This window comes from Engystomops pustulosus, chromosome 4 (assembly GCF_040894005.1).
Source record: "Engystomops pustulosus chromosome 4, aEngPut4.maternal, whole genome shotgun sequence".
Lineage (NCBI taxonomy): Eukaryota > Metazoa > Chordata > Amphibia > Anura > Leptodactylidae > Engystomops > Engystomops pustulosus.
In genome coordinates this window covers 83,232,687-83,256,822 of record NC_092414.1, presented here as the reverse complement: position 1 = coordinate 83,256,822, position 24,136 = coordinate 83,232,687, and the positions used below count along the sequence as shown (strand labels likewise).

Below are 24,136 nucleotides of genomic sequence, written 5' to 3'. Positions count from 1 at the left end.
TTTATTGAGATGATTTTTATTATTATAGTATGGCTAAAATTTGGGGCGTGGCCAGGGAGTGATTGGGGGGTGTGGCCTAGGGGGATCGCCGAGGCACGCTACGCGTGCCGCCATTTTGTCCCTCTTTCCCTTTCACAAATGTTGGGAGGTATGACATTACACACAGACATGAGCAGGGGGAGGAGAGGGGAGGGGGAACAGGGGTGACATCACTGCCTCTGACCATGTGACCAGCCTCATTTACATGATAAAAAATAGATGATTTTACAATGAATAATGTATGAAATAACTAGATAAAGGCTGGGATGGGATCCTTGTGAGCTGCTCCAACAGGTAGTAGTGACAGGACAAGTGACACAGACCTGATGACAGGTGTCCTTTAAGATCTGTAATTTCCTACTTGGTGCTCACTGCTTATTACAATATGCAGTGAAAGTCACATTCTGGTAAGGACTGTAAGAGGACTTCCTGTCTGTTCAGGCCCAGATTTGACGAAGAATGAGGCCTGGATCACCAGCAGAAGTTGATTGCTTCTAATTTGAATAAGAGAAACAAGGCTGTAATTAAGGTACAGTGCCTCATGGCTGATAATTTTAGGTGATACAATGAGGACCTTTAACTCTTTACAAGCCAGTATTACTGATGTGCTGGTAAAATTCTGGTCACAGGTCCTCTTTAAAGTGCCTAGATTTTATCATTCAGATTCAGGAGAGCAGTGCCAGACCTTTGTGACTGTTTCCTTAAGATTAAACACATGGGCCCTGGACTGTATATCAATTGTGAGCTCCAAGAAGCCTATTTTTTCTTGTGGTTTGGCATTTATTATGTGCATATGGAACCATGCTTCTTGGGAAAGGTTTTGAAAGGGATTACTTAACAACACCCGACTTACACACAACCCCTAGTTACAAAAGGACCTCTGGATGTTGGTAATTTATCATACTATAGCCTCAGGTTACAATAAACAGCTATAACAGTTATCACAGGTGTCTGTAATGAAGCTTTATTGTTAATTCTGGTTCTTATGAAAAATCAAATTGTCACAGAGACCAAAAAAAATTTGACTATGGCTATAATTGTAAAATATGCAGTTCCGAATTACAAACAAATTATAGCCCAAGCAGCATCAGAAGTCTGATGGAGATTCAGTGAAGTGATTAGCATAATATTAATCACATACAAGAGAGAGGCCACAATGGAAAAACATGTAAACTATGTTATGGCAAGGATTTATTACAAGTTGCATAAATCCTGCATATGTGTATATAGCAGTGCTGTGTGTATGCATGTTGTGGAGCTGTGTATATACAGAAGAGCTGTGTGAGTCACCACAAGGAAAGTTTTACCACATTGATGCATTTATCTTAAGGTAATTGAATCAGGCATAATATTCAACATATTTCTGGCCATATGTAGCCAATAGTTATGATATGTATGCATATCACATTAAATGTGCCACAGCGTGTAATTTTCCCCTTGGCTATATAAAATTCTATCAAGCCATACAAAGACACTTAAAACCATTCTAATGTCATATGTAGTACATTTCACAGATAAAAGTTGCCTTTGATCGCTCTCTTTTATCTTGTAAAAGAGACAAGAGGTCAGTAACTAGTACAATGTGAAGTAATATTGTCTTCCAATATATTGCTAAGCAATGTTTGATTTTTTGACATTGATTCCCTGTTGGGTTGGTGAATTTGCAGTTCTATGATCCTAGTATATATATAGTTTTCTGGTATACAAGCCATTAAAAGGTTGCCACTTATAGCCACTGCCATTCCAAGTGGATGGGGAGGAGTGTAGAGAAGGCTGGGATCAGGTACGTAACTTAAAAGGGCGCAGATGGTGTGGTCCCTACTGGGGTCAAGATGCCTATGGGCCCCTTTTCCAGATTAGTACTATAAACCATACAATATAGTGGGTGCCTGACACAGAATTGACACTGTGGCCCATCAGCTTCAAGTTACGCCACTGGGTCCGGGACAGCACACAAACTATAAAGCCTTGACAGATCTTTATGGATCTTTCTTATGTCTATGGAGGATTCCCATAGGCTGCAGGGTTACTTGAACAAAATGAGTGTTTGGTCATCCACTTGGCAAATGAGGTTCAATGTGGATAAGTGTAAGGTTATGCACCTGGGGGATAATAATTCACAGGCAACATATGACCTTGGGGGAGTAAATCTGGGAGAGTCCCTTGTTGAGAAGGACCTGAGGGTAATAGTAGATCATAAATTAAATAACAGCATGCAATGTCAATCAGCTGCCTCTAAAGCCATCAAGATAATGTTATGTATCAAACGTGGTATGGACTCTCTGGATAGGGATGTAATATTACCACTGTAAAAGCCATTGGTTCGGCCTCACCTGGAATATGCTGTCCACTTCTGGGCACCGGTCCATAAAAAGGATGCCCTGGAGCTGGAGAGAGTTCAACGAAGAGCGACAAAATGATAAGGGGCATGGAGGGTCTTAGTTATGAGGAAAGATTAAAACAACTAGATTTATTTAGTCTGGGAAAGAGACGACTACAAGGGAACATGATTAATTTATTTAAATATATGAATGGTCCATACAAAAAAAAATATGGTGGTAAATTGTTTCAGATTAAATCAAAAAGACGCGGGGTCAATGTCTCCTTCTGGAGAAAACAAGGTTTAATCACCGGAGGCGACAGGGCTTTTTTACTATGAGAACTGTCAATCTGTGGAATAGCCTGCCTCAGGCGCTGGTCACAGCCAGGGCAGCAGAAAGCTTCAAGAAGGGTCTAGATGCCTTTTTACACCTAAATAACATCGGTGGTTATGTTATATAGAATTTTTCCCATAAATCTCTTCCTCAACCAGTCCCTTCTTTTCCTTGGTTGAACTTGATGGACATGTGTCTTTATTCCACCCTATAAACTATGATCTTATAAAAAGGGAAAATTCAGAAAAAAAATAATGAAAATACAAATGCTCCTGAGTAACTAGAAACCCTAGGCACAGGCCCTACCACAAGTGCCTAAAGGTAAAAAAGCCCTGGACAGTGACATGTATTAAATTTGTCAAACATTAAAACTTTGAGGTGATTTTCTGCTGATAATTTTCCATTAATCTCCAAAAAAGGGTTCAATGGCTCCCATGGTACCTATTGCTGGGGTCACTGAGAAAAAAAGGCTATGAGCTTAAGGGGCGGGGTGGGCTGATGGCTTTTTCCATTACAAAAATTATGATAATAGAAGACTATATGATCTTTTAAAATGTCCATTGATGGAAATAGACTTTTAATGGATTTTGTTATGTTTGCACCATTTCTCTTAATATTTTTATATTATCATTTTTGTGACGGAAATGAATAGCAAAAGCTCAAATGAAGGTGTGAACTATACCATAGGTGTCTTAGATTATATTGAAATAACAAGACAACGGGTAATTTATAATTTTAGTTAAGCCAGTTTTTTTCTTTAAAAATGTCTCAGTATTACAATTAGTTGAATTATTTTTTTGTCAAAAAGTCAAAAAAAGCCACAAACCCATTTCATGTTGGACAAATCTTATGTCCAAAATGTACCAATAGGGTTCTGTAGACACCCAAAAGAACTGCCTAATGATAAATCTGCAGCAATGCATTTTGACATCAAAAAGATGTGATATCCTTCAGGGCTTAACACAGTACCGTGACAAGGATAAGGATGCACATGCTCCTTAGCATTCTCCATTCGCTTTCTAAAATCATCTGAGCAGACAAGCTCCTGTAGACTGTGGATATGTCATAAATGTGTCATATGTCCCAAATAAACCACTCTAATAGTTCCTTATTCTATTCAGCACTAGCTACAATTATTTACGCTACTCGTATTACATTATTATCACATATACTAGGTCTGTTTTTAGCATGTGTTCTATATTCTCTCTTTTTCATGACTCACAGAGCAGTTCACTTGTAAGAGCAGAGAGAGCTCTTCATTCTATAAGCGGGGGCAAAAAATTCATCATGAAGACGACCAACGGCATACACGCTGTAACATACAGCAGCTAATGGGCTCTGAGCACTGGGTGGATGCCAACAGCTTCTCTGCTTTACCAGAACACCGATTCTTTGCTGTGGATCAATGTTAACTTACGTAGAACATCTATACATCTCCTCAATGTAAATGAGGCTATTTATATGTATGTTTTCTATGATTTCTACGATAATACACAGTTTAGAGTATAAGAAAGGATATTTGGGACCCCACCAATCGTCAAACAGGACAATTGTGGTTATTTATATCTATATTTTTTTCTTTTTATTTTTGTGGACTAGCTTATTGGTTTTCTGTTTTTTTTTTTTAACTATTTTTGTTTACAAAGTTACTTTGATTAATCGTTTATGTCAGCACCTGTTTTGTGGCCATTTTTCTGTTTTTTTAATCAATTCCTTCTACAAGCAATGCGTATATTTTTCTGTCACTGCATCTTCCTGGGGTCTTGTTTTTTCTGGGATTTTTATTACCTTATATACTCGAGTATAAGCCTAGTTTTTCAGCACAAAAAATGTGCCGAAAAACCCAAACTCGGCTTATACTCGAGTCAAAAAAATAAATATATCTAAGCTCACCTTTCCGGCGACCCCTGTATATCTTCTGTGCGATCTGTCCGGCAGTGGCGGCAGGCTATATACACTGGGGCAGGGTCTGGCAGGCTATATACACTGGGGCAGGGTCTGGCAGGCTATATACACTGGGGCAGGGTCTGGCAGGCTATATACACTGGGGCAGGGTCTGGCAGGCTATATACACTGGGGCAGGGTCTGGCAGGCTATATACACTGGGGCAGGGTCTGGCAGGCTATATACACTAGGGCAGGGTCTGGCAGGCTATATACACTGGGGCAGGGTCTGGCAGGCTATATACACTGGGGCAGGGTCTGGCAGGCTATATACACTGGGGCAGGGTCTGGCAGGCTATATACACTGGGGCAGGGTCTTGCAGGCTATATACACTGGGGCAGGGTCTGGCAGGCTATATACACTGGGGCAGGGTCTGGCGGGCTATATACACTGGGGAGGCTGTGACCAATGCATTTCCCACCCTCGGCTTATACTCGAGTCAATAGGTTTTCCGAGTATTTTGTGGTAAAATTAAGGGCCTCGGCTTATACTCGGGTCGGCTTATACTCGAGTATATACGGTAATCCTTTTTTTGTACAGTATATTTAAGAAAGAATGCAATCATTTAAGAAAGAATGTTGCCTGGGGTCTTGTTTTTTCCGGGATAAAATGTAATTTTTAATAGCACAATTTTTGGGTTTCCTATATCCTACTGGTAAACTTTTATTAACCCTTTTTGTACATTATATTTAAGAAATAATGCAATCAATAAACTGAAATAACATGATAACTTTTTTCTCTGGACCAATATACATACAGCAGTGCACATTTTCTAGGTTTTTTTTAGTGACTTTCTTTGCATAATGAAATACTTTTAGAGAAACAACTTTTTGCAACACCCCCTTCCAAGCGCCATAACTTTTACAAATTTTTGTCAGTGTGGCTGTGTGAGGGCTTATTCTTTGTGAAAAGTCCTGCAGGTTATTTTTTTTTGTAAAAAAGAGGTTTCATAAAGTTTTTTGATTGCAAATACTATTTTAGACATGTAGCCTTTGCAGCCTGGGTTAGTACTGGTGTGGAGGTACAAAATCTGTGTGATTTTAGTTTTTCTTAAAGGGGCAGACAATTTTTGTGTGTATGGTGCTTTTTTGCAGCTTTTTTTAAACTTTTTTTAAATTTATTTTTTCTTTTTTATATCCCTTTGTCCCACAAAGGGACTCTAACATGAGATTGTTTGCACTCTTATATAATGCGCTTCAACAGGCATCTATTAGATACTCAACATAGGCAGTCCTAGGGTCCTTCACTGGACCCCAGCCTGCCATGCAAAACCTTTCAGCACCCTGTGATTGCAGCTGCACGGTGTCTATTGTTGGCAGCTGGTGACAGCCACCATGGCCCCTGCAGTGTATAAGTGGCTAAACACATGCAAAGGTAGAAAGATTGCCTCAGAAGTACCCTTAATGACCGCAGTAGAGTCCTGATACAGCAGTCGTTAAAAAGTTAAGTACAGACGGTCCCCGGGGTAAGGTATAAGATAGGGTCTGTAGGTTTGTTCTTAAGTTGAATTTGTATGTAAGTCGGAACTGTATATTTTATCATTGTAATCCCAGCCAGAACTTTTTTGGTCTCTGTGACAATTGGATTTTAAAAATGTTGGGTTGTCTTAAGAATCAATATTAACACTAAAGCTTCATTACAGACACCTGCGATAACTGTTACAGCTGTTTATTGTAGCCTAAGGCTAAAGTAAAATAAATTACCAATATCCAGAGGTTCGTTTGTAACTAGGGGTCGTATGTAAGTCGAGTGTTCTTAAGTAGGGGACCGCCTGTATTGCCTCCTTAAAGTTTGTTAAATAAAATTACTATTATGTGTATAAAATGCTGTGAATTTTCTGTTTCATGCATAACATCATGTCTGACGAAGAGAACTAGTATTCTAGAAAGCTCACCATCAAGTATACTCAGTTAGCCTCAAAAAGTTATCACCTGATTTCTTCACTCTTCTTCTACCCTCTTCATCATATACTGTTCAGACAGAGGCAACAACTATGCTTTCCCAATGTATACACTGATGCATATACCAAAAACATAATATGAACCCAATATTACTTTTGGTGAACACAAAAAAAAAAAAATTTAAAAACCTATTACAAAATTAACATTTTTTTCTATGCCACCCCAAAAGACAATACATTTTCATTAGTAAGATAGAGGCACCCCAAGAATAGTATGACTGGAAAATACATCTCATAGCACAAAAAATAAGCCTCCACATGACCACATTAACAGAAGTACATATATTTTACAACTAACAAAAGTGTGCCATTGAAGAAACTGAAAAAAAACTAAATTCTGTAGCGCAAAACTGCTACATAATGGCCCTCCATTCCTTCTGTGCATGCACATGTGGGTTTTTTCTGTACTCGGGAGACATTGCATAACACATTTGAAGATGACTTTGTGTAAATTTAAGGGCTAAATGAACATACCATATTTTTTAGACTATAAGAAAAAATCTTGCTAATAAGTGCCTGCATAGCACTGCCGGAGGTGGAGCAGTGAAGGATCTAAGGACTGGGAAAAGGTAAGAAGAGGTGTGAGTTTATCTGTGTGTTTTCTGTGTATAGCCGAGCACATAATCTATAGCAGTGCCCAGTGTGTATAGCAGGGCCCAGTGTGTACAGCAGTGCCCAGTGTCTATAGCAGTGCCCAGTGTCTATAGCAGTGCCCAGTGTCTATAGCAGTGTCCATTGTGTATTGCAGTGCCCACTGTGTACAGCAGTGCCCAGTGTGTATAGCAGGGCCCAGTGTGTACAGCAGTGCCCAGTGTCTATAGCAGTGTCCATTGTGCATTGCAGTGCCCAGTGTGTACAGCAGTGCCCTGTGTGTATAGCAGGGCCCAGTGTGTACAGCAGTGCCCAGTGTCTATAGCAATGTCCATTGTGCATTGCAGTGACCAGTGTGTACAGCAGTGCCCAGTGTGTATAGCAGGGCCCAGTGTGTACAGCAGTGCCCAGTGTCTATAGCAGTGTCCATTGTTTACAGCAGTGCCCAGTATGTATAGCAATACGGAGTGTGTTCCTATTTTTGTTTGCGTATGTGTGAATGAATGGATATAGCAGAGCTGTGTGTGTAAATGTCTTGATGTAGCTGAGCTGAAGTGTGCTATGCTTGTGTTTGACCAACAGCTATATTTTAATTGGTATAATTAATGTAATATATCTTTTACTTTTTTGGATGACTAAATCTGGAGTGCATCTTATCATAAAGAGCATCTTATAGTCCGAAAAAATATGGTATTACTGCAAAATTAGGCCATTCTAAATTTCACCTCCATTTTGATTTAGTTACTATGAAGCTCTCAAAGCGTTAACAAGCTTTGTAAAAGCTGTTTTTAATAAGTTGATGGGTGAAATTCTGATATTATATATTTCAAAACACATTAAAACCAAAAATGATCCCAAAATTCAATATTGAAATTTCTGTGAAAATCTAGAAGATTTCTGTTCAATTTGTAAGACAATGTCATAAAATATTAAGATATTTAAAAATGATAAAAACATGAAGCAGATGTATGGGAAATGTTAGTAACTAATTTGGATGGTAACTATGGGGGACATGTATCATTATTTCTGCTTGTCAAATTGCAGCGTGTGCAGTGCCTTAAAGGAAACCTACCACTTAGTATGGCAGGGGTAAGCTGTAAGTACCGAGCACCAGCTCAGCGTGAGCTGGTGCCGGTACTTACTTTCGTTAGTGTTAAAACCGCGGTATCGCGGTTTTAACACTTTTTAAACTTTAGGGCAGAAGGGGCTTCGGCGCTGCGCGCGACCGTGCGCGCGCAACATCTCCGCTATTTCCTATGGAGGCGCGCGCACGATCGTGCGCACGCAGCGCCGAAGTGTCTTCTGCCCTAAAGTTTAAAAAGTGTTAAAACCGCGATACCGCGGTTTTAACACTAACGAAAGTAAGTACCGGCACCAGCTCACCCTGAGCTGGTGCTCGGTACTTACAGCTTACCCCTGCCATACTAAGTGGTAGGTTTCCTTTAACCCCTTAAGGACCAGGCCCTTTTTCGTTTTTGCGTTTTTATTTTTCACTCCCCACCTTCAAAAATCTATAACTTTTTTATTTTTCCGTGTACAGAGCTATGTGATGGCTTATTTTCTGCGTAACAAATTGCACTTCGTAGTGATGGTATTAAATATTCCATGCCGTGTACTGGGAAGCGGGAAAAAAATTCTAAATGCAGTGAACATGATGAAAAAACACATTTGCGCCATTTCTTGTGGGCTTTGTTTTTACAGCTTACACTGTGCGCCCCAAATGACAGGTCTATTTCATTCATTAGGTCAATACGATCACGGGGATACCAAATTTGTATAGGTTTTATAATGTTTTCATACATTTACAAAAATTAAAACCTCCTGTACAGAAAAAAAATTCTTCATTTTACCGTGTTCTTGCGCTAATAACTTTTTCATACTTCGGTGTATGGAGCTGTGAGTGGTGTCATTTTTTGCGACTTCTGATGACGTTTTCAATGCTTCTATTTTTAGGACTGTGCGACCTTTTGATCACTTTTTATAGAATTTTTTCTATTTTTCAAAATGGCAAAAAAATGCCATTTGCGACTTCGGGCGCTATTTTCCGCTACGGGGTTAAACGCAGTGAAAAACGGTCTTTATATTTTGATAGATCGGGCATTTTCGGATGCGGCGATACCTAATGTGTTTATGATTTTTACGGTTTATTTATATTTATATCAGTTCTAGGGAAAGGGGGGTGATTTGAATTTTTATGTTTTTTTAATATAATTTTTTTTTTTTTACTTTTTTTTATTTATTTTTTTCACTATTTTTCAGACTCCCTAGGGTACTTTAACCCTAGGTTGTCTGATTGATCCTACCATATACTGCCATACTACAGTATGGCAGTATATGGGGATTTTGCATACCATCTATTACAATGTGCAGATCGCACATTGTAATAGATGGCCTAAAACATGATAGCCTCGGATCATTGTGTGATCCGAGGCTGTCATGGCAACGGATCGCCGCTCCCCGGTGACGTCACGGGGAGTGACGATCGGAGCCAAGATGGCGGCGCCCACGCGCCGCTGGCTCTTTAATGCCGCCGGCAGCTTTGCCGGCGGCGATCAAAGGGTTAACACCCGCGATCGGTGCAAGCACCGATCGCGGGTGTTAGCGACGGGCATTTGCTTCATTATGAAGCAAATGCCCGGTGAGTATGAAGAGGGCTCAGCCTGTGAGCCCTCTTCATACTCCCCCATGCGCAGTAAGACGTAAGGGTACGTCTTATTGCGCTATGGGGTTAAATATGTTTGTTTTCCAGATGTTCCCTGCGACTTTTTATTTATGTATCACTTTTTTTGTTTATTTTTGCGACTTTTCAGGCGCAAATCTGCACCTGGTCCAGGGCAGGTGCACAGGAAGGATTTTTTTCATGGACCTTATTTTAACATGTTAATTGGAATTAACATTTTGCACAGTAACCTGTTTTTTGAAAATTCTGAAATTTTTACATTTACATTTTTTTAATTTATTGGTTACTTCTGAGGATGCAGTCACACATTGCGTTAAAAACGCATTGCAGCAGCTGAGATTTGTCTAATTAAACAGCTGTTAACACTTGTGTGTTTACATTGCGTTTACTATGCATTTTGTAAATGCAAATGTTAACAGTAATGTAATTAGGCAAATCACCAGCTGTTGTAATAGGTTTCAAAATGCAACATGTGACCGCATCCTTACCATTTGTTTTTATTCATTGTGAACCAAAAATACCTTGAGAATGCTGTAGTAACACCGATGCAGAAACATATCTTGTTTAGTCCCTGATCTGAGTGTTTTTGCTAAAAAATATAGTGTAATAGTTTTTTTTAGCAAAACCACTCAGTTTAGGGATTGAACAAGATATGATCCTGCATCAGTCTAGCTACAGCATTCTCAAGGTATGTTTGGTTCATAATTTATAAAATCAAAAGGTAGACTTCCCTGTAATGTTGTTTCTCAGGTTGTCCACACACCAGTCAATGAAATATATACCTGAGAGATTTTTATTTATGGTGGGGTTTTCTGCTACTATTTGGTGTTAACATCAATATATGAACAGGTACAATAAAGGCTATACAGCTTTGGTTAATCCTACTCACTTTTTTGAAAAGTAATGAGTATGCTAAAAAAGCATCTGAAAGTCACATGTTTTTATATATGATAAGAGGGTGGGCACCAAAAGTTACATCTTTTTTTTACACCATCAAACAAAGCCCTTAATAAATTCCTCCCTTAGTACTTGAAAGGGTAACTGTATTACCATACCATTTTATATACAGGATATTTTATGCATATCTGACAAATGTGGAACCCACCTGTAATGCAGTCACCTATCATGAAAACCAAGGTCGCTGACTCGTACCGTGTCTAAGGCGGTTAGAGAGGTGCCAGTGCAAGCCAAACTGTTTTCAAGTATATGTGACGGATAAATATACAGTAGCTAGGCTTTTGTGATTGGTTTTGGTAGTTTTCCCTGTAATGTTGGTTCTCAGGTTGCTAGGCTTTTGTGATTGGTTGAAATACAATTGGATGCATAACAAGCCATTTCCTACATTAATAATTTAAATACTGCTTTAATTTTATAAATATTTTTTTTCATTCTTTATGCTTCCAAAAAATTATATAATTTAAATAAAGTCAGTTGAGTTAAATCATGGGTCGGTAATATAACAAATCTAATTCAGAAATGTGAGAATTTACTCATATATTCATACTGGGAATGTAACAGCATAAAGATGGTGAACCATAGAGAGCTGCAGCTAGAGCTACATAATCTGTACTCTTGTCCTAATTTACTTATAGCAAGAATGTTCATTTTAAATATATGAAGCAGAGAGTCTCTAAATGTTTCAGGTCTGGAAAGTACACTTCTTGAGAAGGGCGTTTGGTTAATTATTCCTTTCCAACTCTGTATGCATGACATGATCTCCCCAGACACAAAAACCACAAGTTCACATTTTCTTGACAGTGGCTTTGATAATCGCTGATAACATTCACTAGCTTGCTGAGGACAGTTCCCTGAGGATTAGACATAGTCAGTCAACAGACTGTGTTTGTCTAGTTTGACTTTGCTGATCCTAACAAGAATTAATTCCGTTTCACCCATGTGAATGCATAATAAGCCTTGCTCTACCTAGAGATATATCATCATTTTGAGGATCAGTCATTCTAAGGATCATGTTTTAGTGGACCCGGTTGTGGCCTTTGTTACATTGTATATTTATGAAGTATAACTAGTTTAGCAAATGGGATGAGGAAAGATACTATTAGAGATGAGCGAGTATACTCGTCCGAGCTTGATGCTCGTTCGAGTATTAAGGTACTCGAAACGGCTCGTTGCTCGGACGAGTATTTCCCCTGCTCGAGATCGAGCATTTAATTAAAAAAACACAGTGAAGAACAATGAAGAATAGAATAAAAACAGTGAACACAGTGAACACAGGATCATTTAAGTGAAAAACACAGTGAAAAACACAGTGAAGAATAGATTACAGATGTTCGGCACATCTGCTTACTTGTCGGGAGATACGCGCGGAACGGTGCGAACAAAATAGTATGTGAAGAACAATATATATGTGTGAAGAACACATTGCAGAACACGGTGAGCAGCACAGAGACAACGAGGAGCAGCACAGAGACACCGGGGAGCAGCACAGAGACACCAGGGAGCAGCACGGAGACATGGGGCAGCGGCAGCACAGAGACATGGGGCAGCGGCAGCATGGAGACATCAGGCAGCGGCACGGAGCGGCACGGAGACATCGGGGCACAGAGACATCGGGGCACGGAGACATCGGGGAGCGGCGGGGAGCCGCACGGAGACATCGTTGCACGGAGACATCGGGGAGCGGCACGGAGACATCGGGGCACGGAGACAGCGGGGCACGGAGACAGCGGGGCACGGAGACAGCGGGGCACGGAGACAGCGGGGCACGGAGACAGCGGGGCACGGAGACATCGGGGAGCGGCGGGGAGCCGCACGGAGACATCGGGGAGCGGCACGGAGCGGAGACAGCGGGGCACGGAGACAGCGTATCTCCCGACAAGTAAGCAGATGTGCCGAACATCTGCAATCTATTCTTCACTGTGTTTTTCACTTAAATGATCCTATTCTTCACTGTTCTTCACATCTGCTAACTTGTCGGGAGATAATATACGCGCGGAACAGTGAAGAATAGATTGCAGATGTTTGCATACATCTGCTAACTTATCAGAAGACATTCTTTTTCAATTAATTAACACATTTTATTCCCGAACCATGGTCCCTTTGAAAAATGCTCGAGTCTCCCATTGACTTCAATGGGGCTCGTTATTCGAGACGAGCACTCGAGCATCTGGAAAAGTTCGTCTCGAATAACGAGCACTCGAGCATTTTAGTGCTCGCTCATCTCTAGATACTATTGCTCGATGATTTTGAAGTCTTTTTTAGGGTGTATTCACATGCAAAAAAAAGTGCACAAAGTACTATTTTCACAATGCTCAAAATAAGACGAAAAACAAGAAAGAAGGGATAATATATATATTGGAGGTCATTAAGTATTTGTGTCGTATGGTTCTTTTTTAGGTACACAAACTGTGTGCTGTAATAATTAAAGCTCAACAAGACTCAGTATTAAACCTTGAAAGCCTACAATGCAATCAAAGCAGAACAGAGAAGGATAATAACAGGAGAAAATGGAGCTAGAAAAGAAAAATGCCAGTACAAAGCTTATTGTTGGGAAACAACATAATGGGGGTCATTTACCTGGTCATGTCGCAATCCAGTGGCGCGTTCTCCGACAAGGAATCAGGTCTTCACTAAGGTCATGCGCCCGATGTCCACCATTTGTCGCTGCTGCGTTGAAGTCTGCCGAGGTCCGCTGGAGTTCACCAACCTATTCCTGGTGCATGTGAGTGATAGATTTTGCGACACAATTTGTTTTTTTAATTCCGCAGTTTTTCCGAATCCGTTGGGTTTTCCAATGGCCACGCCCCTCGATTTCTGTCACGTGCAAGCCGGCGCCGATGCGTCTCAATCCGATCGCGAGCGCCAAAATCCCGGGGCAATTCAGCACAATTCAGAAAAATTCAGGAACTCTGGCGGAAAAACACGATTCGGACCCTTAGTAAATGTGCCCCAATGAGTTTGCTTTTCTGTCCCACAAAATTGAATAAAAATCTCAAACGACAGCAGTACTTCTAGAGTCCATTCACAAATTGGAGTAGGGGTACATTGCTCTTCCCTTCAGCATCAGCACGCCAGACCTTGAACTCCTCATCATCTGGTGCAATAAATGTGCACCATGTAATAGGTTTTTTCCAAGAACCTTTTATATAGAAGAAAGTGAATATAGACACAAAATATCCCCTTGTACAATCCTCACAACCAATAAAATCCCCAGCAAGTATATAAACACTAAGGTGGATATAGAACATTTCATGATTCCGCAGAAGGTAAGGCATATCTAACTTGCAAGTATATCTATTTTGACACACCTTGGAGTGGCAGGTTATTATTAGTATTGTGGAGATTGGGGTAGTACCCTATCTAAGCACCCTACCTGAGTAGTAGGTGTGACCACACCCTAAGAAGTAATCAATAAATGTCAATAAAATGTGAAGGCAAAAATTTAAAAGGAAATTTTAAAGGAAACCTACCACTTGAAGTGGCAGGTATAAGAGGGAACTACCGAGCACCAGCTCAGGGTGAGCTGGTGCCGGAGCTTATTTTTGTTAGTGTTTTAAACCGCAGTATCGCGGTTTAAAACACTTTTTAAACTTTATGGCTGAAGCTGCTTCGGCACAGGGGGGTACGCGCTCGGCGCACCATGCGCGCGACCGTGCGCACGGCTCTCCTTCACTTCCTATGTAGCCGCGTGCACGGTCGCGCGCCGAGCACGTACCTCCCTGCGCCGAAGCAGCTCCGGCCATAAAGTTTAACCCCCTTAATGCTCTGCGCCGTAGCTGTACTGCGCTGAGTCCCGCGAATAGCGCTCAGTGCAGTACAGCTACTGCGCAGAGACGATGCCTGTTCAGCGCTGCATAGCAGCCGAACTGGCATCGTTAGCCGCGGGATTTCAACGGTAATCTACCGTTGACATCCCCGGCTAACACCCGCGGTCAGAGTGGGCTCCGATCGCGGGTGTTTAACCCGTTAAATGCCGCGGTCAACGCGACCGCGGCATTTAACATGCCTTCTGGGGGTCTTTACCCCACGATCGCCCCCCCCGCACCTTTTTCGGTGGGGCCGATTGCTGTTTTGGCACCTCTGGGGTCCCGATCGAAAGCCTGGAGGGATTGCCTTTAAGATGGCGTCTGTGACGTCATCTTAAAGGCAAAGTGTCAGCCTATGCATCTGCATAGGCTGGCACTGCTAATACCCTGCAATACATTAGTATTGCAGAGTATTATCAAGAAAAAGCAATCAGATGATTGCTTGTTCATATCCCATGGTGGATCATGTAAAAAAATGTAAAAAAAAAATGTTTTTCAATAAAAAATTACTTTATAAATCACTAAAAATGCCCATAAGCCCCAAAACATATAAAGAGACATATAACGCTCAAAAAAGTCTAAATCATAACACAAACCCCACATATATAGTATCAACGCATCCATAACAATCCATAGAATAAAACTAAATAACTATTGAACCCATATGATGAACGCCGTAAAAAAAAAAACACGTTAAAAACCCACCAAAAATTATGATTTTTACCTATTATATCCCACTAAAAATGCAATAAAAAGTGATCAACAAAACATATGTCCTCCAGAATGATACCTTTGCAAAGAACAACATGTCCCTCAAAAAACAAGCCATCAACCAGCTCTGTAGCCAAAAACGTAACAATGTTATGCCACTTGGAAGACGGCGATGCAAAAATGATAGATTTTTCCCCACATTAGGGTTTTATTTGGCAAATTTAGTAAAACATAAGAAAAAATATTCATGTCTGGTATCCTCGTAATCGTATCGGGCCATAGAATAAAGATAACATGATTTTTGGGCTATACGGTGAACACGAAAAAAAAAAAAAGTTAAAAATCCAGTACAGAATTGATGCTTTTCTACTCATGACCTCAAAAAAAGTTCCTACATTTTCAACAATAGGTGATACCAACCCCAAAATGGTAACACTGGAAAAAGCATCTCATCCCGCAAAAAAAATGCCATCACATGGCCCAAATAACGGAAAAGCGAAAATTTTATAGCCTTCAAAAGGGGGCAACGAGAAATCTAAAATCCTGGCAGCTGCAGGGTGCTCCTTCTCTTCTGCGCCTAGCTGTGCCCCCATAACACAAGTAATGTCCACATGTGGGGGGTCGCTGCACTCAGGAGAAATTGTAGAAAAAATTTTATGGTGAGTTTTCTCTTTTTATCTTTTGGAAATGTGTAAATTTTAGGGCTAAATGAACGTATAACCGACAAAATTTGACCATTCTAAATTTCACCGCCATTTTGATTCAATTACTATGAAGATCTCAAGGGGTTAACAATCTTTGTAAATGCTGTTTCTGATAGTTTGAGGGGTGCAGATTTGAAAATGGGTTGGTTATATAGGGGGTTTTTGTTGCTAATTATGTAAAATTTGATTTCAAACAGTATTTATCCCCAAAATAGTCAATTCTGAAAATACGGAAAATCGCTATTCGATTTGTAGGCCGCGTGACGTCAAAATAAATTATCCAAGCATTTCAAAAATTATGAAAATGTAAAGTAGACAAATGGGAAATGTTATTCGGCAAGTTATTTAGGTGGTAAATCGATCTGCCTGAAAACGCGGTGATTTTGAATTTCAAAAATGGCAAATTTTTCTAAAAATTCATCATTTTTTTCTTTTTTTTGTAAATAAACGCAAAACTTATCAGCCAAAATTTACCAATAAAATGAAGTACAACATGTGGGGAAAAACAATCTCAGAATCGCTTTGATAAGTAACAGTGTTCAAAAGTTATAACCATATAAAGAGACGCAGGTCAGAATCTAAAAAATGGGACTGAGCCTTAAGCTGTAAAATGGCTGCATCCTTAAGGGGTTAAAAAGGGGTTGCTGCGGTTTAAAACACTAACAAAAATAAGCTCCGGCACCTGCTCACCCTGAGCTGGTGCTCGGTAGTACCCTCTTATACCTTCCACTTCAAGTGGTAGGTTTCCTTTAACCCTTTACCGACACGTGATGTAGTACTATGTCATGAATCGGCTGCGGGTGAATGGAGAGTGCTCACAAAGACCCTAGGCTGTCTTGTTTTAACCTATTCAGTACAATGTGTGATTCATTGTAATGAATGAGGAGGAAAATCAGCAGTATGGCAGTATATGGTAGGATCAATCAGACAACCCGTGGTTAAAGTACCCTAAGGGGTCTGAAAAATAGTAAAAAAAATGGTTAAAAAATATATTGAAAAAAACCTAAAAATTCAAATCACCCCCTTTTCCCTAGAAGTCATATAAATAAACAGTAAAAATGATTAACACATTAGTTATTGCCGCATCCAAAAATGCCCGATCTATCAGAATATTGAATTTTTTCACCGTGTTTAATTTTGTAACGGAAAATAGCGCCCAAAGTCAAAAATGCCACTTTTTTGCCCATCTGAAAAATATAAAAAATTCTACAAAAAGTGATCAAAAGGGGGTACAGTCCTAAATATAGAAGCATTGAAAACATCATCAGAACTTGCAAAAAATGACACCACACTAGCTCTGTACACTGAAGTATGAAAAAGTTATTACCACCAGAATTTCACTGCATTTGGAATTTTTTTCCACTTCCCATTGCACGCCACAGAATCTTAAATGCTGTCACTATGAAGTGCAATTTGTTAGGAAGAAAACAAGCCACTACACAGTTTTTTGCATGGAAAAATAAAAAAGCTATAGAATTTTTAAGGTGGGGAGTTAAAACTGAAACCGCAAAAATGAAAAAGGGCCTCAGTGTTAAGGGGTTAATAATCTGTAGCTGCCTATTGGCAATATAACATAAGATGTGTAATTTGTTAGGTGTCTACAATGTAAAATAAATACCTTCATTAATTCGGATTTCTCCAAGTCTTAAAATACTTTGCACCCATTAATTTATCCTCTCTGTAGGCTGAGCAAGTCATTAGTATCCCTCATGTTTTCATTATCTAAAGTCTATTATGTTTCAATGGCTGCCTGGCTATTAAATACACTGATATAGGACGGTAGATATAAAAAAGACATGTAGACACATTTAATGCTATTCCTTTAAATGCTAAGTATGGACCTGATATCCTGTTCAATTTCTAATAATTATTCAAACTCCATTGTATCTGCTGCATTGATATTTAAATGAGCTATTTCCAATATCAACCGTCTATGCAGTGACAAAGGGACAAACACGCTCACACCTCGAAGATTAGCATATATGAAGAATTTAATAAAGGAGATAACTGCATCTCCTACTCCGAAACTCTATCCTTGAATACAGATTTTAGGTCTTGCTCCTGAAGGCTGATTAGAATGTTCCCAGCAATGAATAACTGCATAAAATCAAGGATTAACATTAAAATACTAAAGATGGTATCTTCCATATAGAAATGCAACGATGAAATTTAGCTGCAAGCTGTTTGCAGTGTATAAATTTTTGCCTGTTATCTTTAAACCATAAGTCAGGTATCTTCTGTACAGTAGATGCATAAATTGTTATTTAATGGCGGGGAGATGCTATCCTCATATATTAGCAGCTAGGGTGGTTATTGATTTTTTTCTCGAGATATTATATGCTGTCTGAAATATACAATATTGATCATTATTTAATATTCTTCCAGACTGAATCCATCATTTTAATATATTATTCAGACTCTGTTATTACCGATGATTGTTGATATCAGAATGTACAAAGGTCAATTGAATTTTTTCTTTCCAATTTAGTCCACAATACAGAAAAATAAGTGACACTTGTATGAGTGTTCATATATTTTAATTATATTGTGTAATCATTACTTATATCGATTTTTATATTTAAATGATTATTATTCTGATGTAACTTAGAGATGAACAGCTAAAAAAGGCCAGTGTGTTGTATTTTTCTTAAGTTTTAGATGGTTGCATTTGACATACTGCTTTGAAATTTACATATTTTTATTCCAAATAACTACTTACAAAAGGTAAGGTTATTTATTTATTTATTGTTTATTTAAAAAAAAAATAGTGCATGCCTTGTGCCATATTTTATTGTGTTTTAAGTCAATTTTATTCCACATTTGAAAGTGTCTGGGGACAAGGCTTAAAATGTTTCAACATTAAACCAAAGTATGGTACAAAAGATCAGAGTAAGGTAGTGTAAACCAACCAAGATTTGGAATGAAGTGTCCTCCATGATTAGCAAGGCTCACCAAATTCCATACACTTCCCTCCTACTATGGAACGCTATTGTGCCAGTTTCACACAAAATAGATTTCCTTGTACACTTACACTTAGAACACAAATTAGTAGATGTGATAATTGCAAGACATTTAAGGTTGAGGAAGGGTCATGAAGATGAGGAGGAGGATTTGAACCAGCAGAGGAATGCAGGGAAAAACAGCTTTTTAGGTTAGGAGTAGAGATGAGCGAGCACTAAAATGCTCGAGTGCTCGTTATTCGAGACGAACTTTTCCTGATGCTCGAGTGCTCGTCTCGAATAACGAGCCCCATTGAAGTCAATGGGAGACTCGAGCATTTTTCAAGGGAACCATGGTTTGGGAATAAAATGTGTTATTTAATTGAAAAAGAATGTCTTCGGATAAGTTAGCAGATGTATGCAAACATCTGCAATCTATTCTTCACTGTTCCGCACGTATATTATCTCCCGACAAGTTAGCAGATGTGAAGAACAGTGAAGAATAGAATAAAAACAGTGAACACAGTGAACACAGGATCATTTAAGTGAAAAACGCAGTGAAGAACACAGTGAATAATAGATTGCAGATGTTCTGCATATTTGCTTACTTGTCGGGAGATACGCTCCTCTTCTTCCACTGAAGTCTCCGTGCTGCCCCGATGTCTCCATGTGCTGCCCTGATGTCTCCATATGCTGCCCCGATGTGTCTCCGTGCTGCCCCGATGTGTCTCCGTGCTGCCCGATGTGTCCATGCGCTGCCCCGATGTCTCCATGCACTGCCCCGATGTCTCCATGTGCTGCTCCCTGGTGTCTCCATGTGCTGCTCCCCGGTGTCTCCATGTGCTGCTCCCCGGTGTCTCCAAGTGCTGCTCCCCGGTGTCTCCATGTGCTGCTCCCCGGTGTCTCCATGTGCTGCTCCGATGTGTCTCCGCGCTGCCCCGATGTCTCCATGCACTGCCCCGATGTCTCCATGTGCTGCTCCCTGGTGTCTCCATGTGCTGCTCCCCGGTGTCTCCATGTGCTGCTCCCCGGTGTCTCCATGTGCTGCTCCCCGGTGTCTCCATGTGCTGCTCCCCGGTGTCTCCATGTGCTGCTCCCCAGTGTCTCCATGTGCTGCTCCCCGGTGTCTCCATGTGCTGCTCCCCGGTGTCTCCATGTGCTGCTCCCCGGTGTCTTTGTGCTGCTCCCAGGTGTCTCTGTGCTGCTCCCTGGTGTCTCTGTGCTGCTCTCTGGTGTCTCTGTGCTGCTCACCGTGTTCTTAAATGTGTTCTTCACATACTATTTTGGTTGCACCATTTCGCGCGTATCTTCCGACAAGTAAGCTGATGTGCCGAACATCTGTAATCTATTCTTCATTGTGTTTTTCACTGTGTTTTTCACTTAAATGATCCTGTGTTCACTGTGTTCACTGTTTTTATTCCATTCTTCATTGTTCTTCACTGTGTTTTTTAAATTAAATGCTCGAACGAGCATCAAGCTCGGACGAGTATATTCGCTCATCTCTAGTTAGGAGCCCAGACTGCTGATGAACAGACGCTAGCTGCTCTGGTGCCAACATTTTCACCCTGTCCATGGCTCACCTTCTGGGTTCAAATCCTACATATTATCTGGGAGCTCAGTTGACTTCACACAATGCAGGCACATTTGACTTCATCTCTGCCACCCTACGAGTTGATCTGTGTGCTGCCACATTATGATGATGCAGCCACCTCTTATCCCAGCTCGGACGTGCAATAGGCAACATCATCATCCACAAATGTCTTGTCACTATCATCTTCATTTGATGGCACTTTCCCCTAATGCCTGCTCATATGTGACTGGCAACAGCTTCTACACTAAGGGACCACTCCTCCAAATCTGGGGTTACCTTAGTGGCCTTTGCTCTTGCTCTTTAGCATAAAGCATAAGAGAGTTGGTGACAGATGTTACTTCCCTGACAGAAGGAGAAACATTAGTAAGAGGCAGTTTGAGTGTAGGTGAGGGCCCATAGCCTTTTCCTGGGCTATGCCAGGTGTGATGTCTAAGAGCCCAGCTATTCCTAGCTGACATTCTCCATCACTTGTGTTCATGTAGAAGACTGAGCTAACCATTCTGTAACTGTAGGATTGGTTGCCAGGACATGACTGCTTGATGACACTGACACCTCTGGCCTGCTGCTGGAGTTGCTACCAACCCCCTTCTTCCGCTGCTACTGTCAGTAACCCTTTTCTCATTGTCTGTCCCCATAAGGAACCCATGAGTCTGCCTCTTAGACCCTGTTTTTTTAATTTATAGTGTTTTTGCAATATAGTGTTTTTTTTACAGGTTATTTAACCCCAAATTTTAACAGGCTTCAGCAAGCAAGGTTTTTAGATGTTGTATTATGGTGGTTTTGCAAAAAGGTGATGTAACCGCATACTTTAAAAGGCTACAGAACCAAGCAAGCAAGCTTTTTAGATTCTATATTATGGGTCTTCTTTAGAGATAAGCGAGCACTAAAATGCTTGGGTGCTCGATATTCGAGACGAACTTTTCCAGATGCTCGAGTGCTCGTCTCGAATAACGAGCCCCATTGAAGTCAATGGGAGACCCGAGCATTTTTCAAAGGGGCCATGGTTCAGGAATAAAATGTGTTATTTAATTGAAAAAGAATGTCTTCTGATAAGTTATCAGATGTATGTAAACATCTGCAATCTATTCTTCACTGTTCCGCGCGTATATTATCTCCCGACAAGTTAACCCCTTCCCGCACCTTGACGTGATACTACGTCATAGGATGCGGGTCGTTCCCGCACCTTGACGTAGTATCACGTCATGGCGATCACCCGGGCTCAGAAGCTGAGCCCTTGCGATCGCCGCGGGATCCCAGCGGTACGCGGTAGCTGGGATCCCGCAGTAACAGCCGGGATCGCGACTATCGCGATCCCGACTGTTTAACCCTATAGACGCCGCGGTCATAGTGACCGCGGCGTCTATGGTGCATCGGCGCGACGATCGGCACCCTCCGTGCAGGGCACTGAGGTGCTGATCGTTGCCATGGCAACCCTGAGGCCCGATCAGGTCCTCTGGGCTGCATATGGCAGCTGCCTGCTAGGATTGTGCACTGTGCACGATCTAACAGTGCAGCTGTCAGCCTATGCAGAATGCATAGGCTGACTATGTAATATGCTGCAATACATTAGTATTGCAGCATATTACAATGAACAAGTGATCAAATGATCACTTGTTCATGTCCCACCCTGGGACAAAATAAAACAGTAAAAAAAAAGTTAAAAAAAAAGGTGCAACTAAAAAAAATTATTTAAAAAGAATAAAAGTCCCCTTAAGTCCCGTCCCATGCAGTAATCAAATAAAACATAAAAAAAAAATGAAAATCACAAAAAAAACACAACATATTGGGTATCACAACGTCCGTAACAACCCGTACAATAAAATAAAATGGTCACTGAACCCGTACAGTGAACGCCGTAAAAAAACACACAAAAAAACCTCACAAAAATTATTAAATTTTCACATCTGACAGCATAAAAAGTGCATAAAAAGTGATAAAAAAGTAAAATGTACCCCAACATGATACCAAGAAAAAGTACAGCTTGTCCCGCAAAAAATAAGCTCTAAACCAGCGCTGTAAACAAAAAAATATAAATGTTCTGCCCATTGTTACATGGCGATACAAAAACAAGCAAATTTCTCACAAAATTAGTTCTATATTCTGCAAAACAAGTTAACCATAAAAAAGCCATATAAATGGGGTATCGCCGTAATCGTGATGACCCGTAGAATAAAGATAACACATTATTTTTATGGTATGGTGAACGTCGGGGGGGAAAAATGCTAAAAACCATAAACAAGAATCAATGATTTTTTTAACCACCACCAAGAAAGAGTTAATAAAATCTGATTATTAGCTATTCGGCCCCCCCGTAAATGATGTACCTGAAAAGTGGATCTCATCCACAAAAAAATAATCCCCCATATGTCCAAATGACAAAAAATAAACATTTTATAGCCTGTAAGATGTGACATTGCAGATCTGCTCTGAATGGCGCCTCCTTTCGTTCTATGCCTGGCCGTGCGGCCGTACAGCAGTCACCACCACATATGGGGCATCCTCTGACTCGGGAGACATTGGGTATCAAACTTTGTGGAGTTTTTTGTCATTTAATACTTTGTGACGGTTTAATTTTTGGCCAAAATTAATATATTGTCTAAAAAAAATGACAGCTTGTAAATTAGACCTCCATTTTGTTTTAACCACTGTGAAGCATCTAAAGGGTTAACATACTTCTTAAAGTTGATTTTTTTACACATTGAGGGGTGTAGTTTCTAAAATGGCGTGATACATGGGGGTTTACTGCTGTTTAGGCCTCTCAAAGTCAGTTAAAGCTGAGCATGTGCCTCTAAATAAGGGTTTTGGCGTTTTTCCTAAAAATGAGAAAAATTGCTCCCAAAATTCTGAACCTCCTAACAACCTAGAAAAGAGAGAAGATGCATAAAACCCTGTGCCGATATAAAGCAGACATTCGGGAAATGTTAGTTATAAAGTTACTTGGGTGCTATGACTATCTGCCTGAAAAGCAGAACATTTTGAACTATGAAAATGAAGAATTTTTAGAAATTTTTGCCAAATTTAAATTTTTTTCATAACTAAACACAAAAGATATCATCAAAATTTTAATATTACTTTGAAGTACAATGTGTGACGGTAAAGCAATCTCAAAATCCCCTGGATATGTTAAAGTGTCAAAAAGTTATAACCTCCTATAATGACACAGGGCAAATTTTAAAAATCGGGCCTGGTCCTAAAGGTCTAAAATGGCATAGACACGAAGGGGTTAACAGATGTGAAGAACAGTGAAGAATAGAATAAAAACAGTGAACACAGGATCATTTAAGTGAAAAGTGCAGTGAAAAACACAGTGAAGAATAGATTACAGATGTTCGGCACATCTGCTTACTTGTCGGGGTGATACGCTGTCCCGGGATCGCTCCTCTTCTTCCACTGAAGTCTCCCCGCGCTGCCCAATGTCTCCCCCGCGCTGCCCGATGTCTCCCCCGTGCTGCCCGATGTCTCCCCCGTGCTGCCCGATGTCTCCCCCGTGCTGCCCGATGTCTCCCCCGTGCTGGCCGATGTCTCCCCCGTGCTGCCCGATGTCTGCCCCGTGCTGCCCG

At 40.5% G+C, this 24,136-nt stretch overlaps 1 protein-coding gene across 4 annotated transcripts in view; it reads left to right on the top strand.

Moving 5' to 3' along the window:
- MGAT4C (MGAT4 family member C) overlaps window positions 1-24,136 on the top strand; it is a 91,576-nt gene that overhangs the window by 16,103 nt on the left and 51,337 nt on the right. Inside the window, exon 1 of one of the 4 annotated variants that reach the window (XM_072146519.1) lies at window positions 7,098-7,166. The exons of the other annotated variants lie outside the window; for them this stretch is intronic. The gene's annotated coding sequence lies outside the window, so the exon portion shown is untranslated. Of the gene's footprint in view, window positions 1-7,097; window positions 7,167-24,136 lie in introns of those variants that run through there. 4 annotated transcript variants of the gene reach the window in all.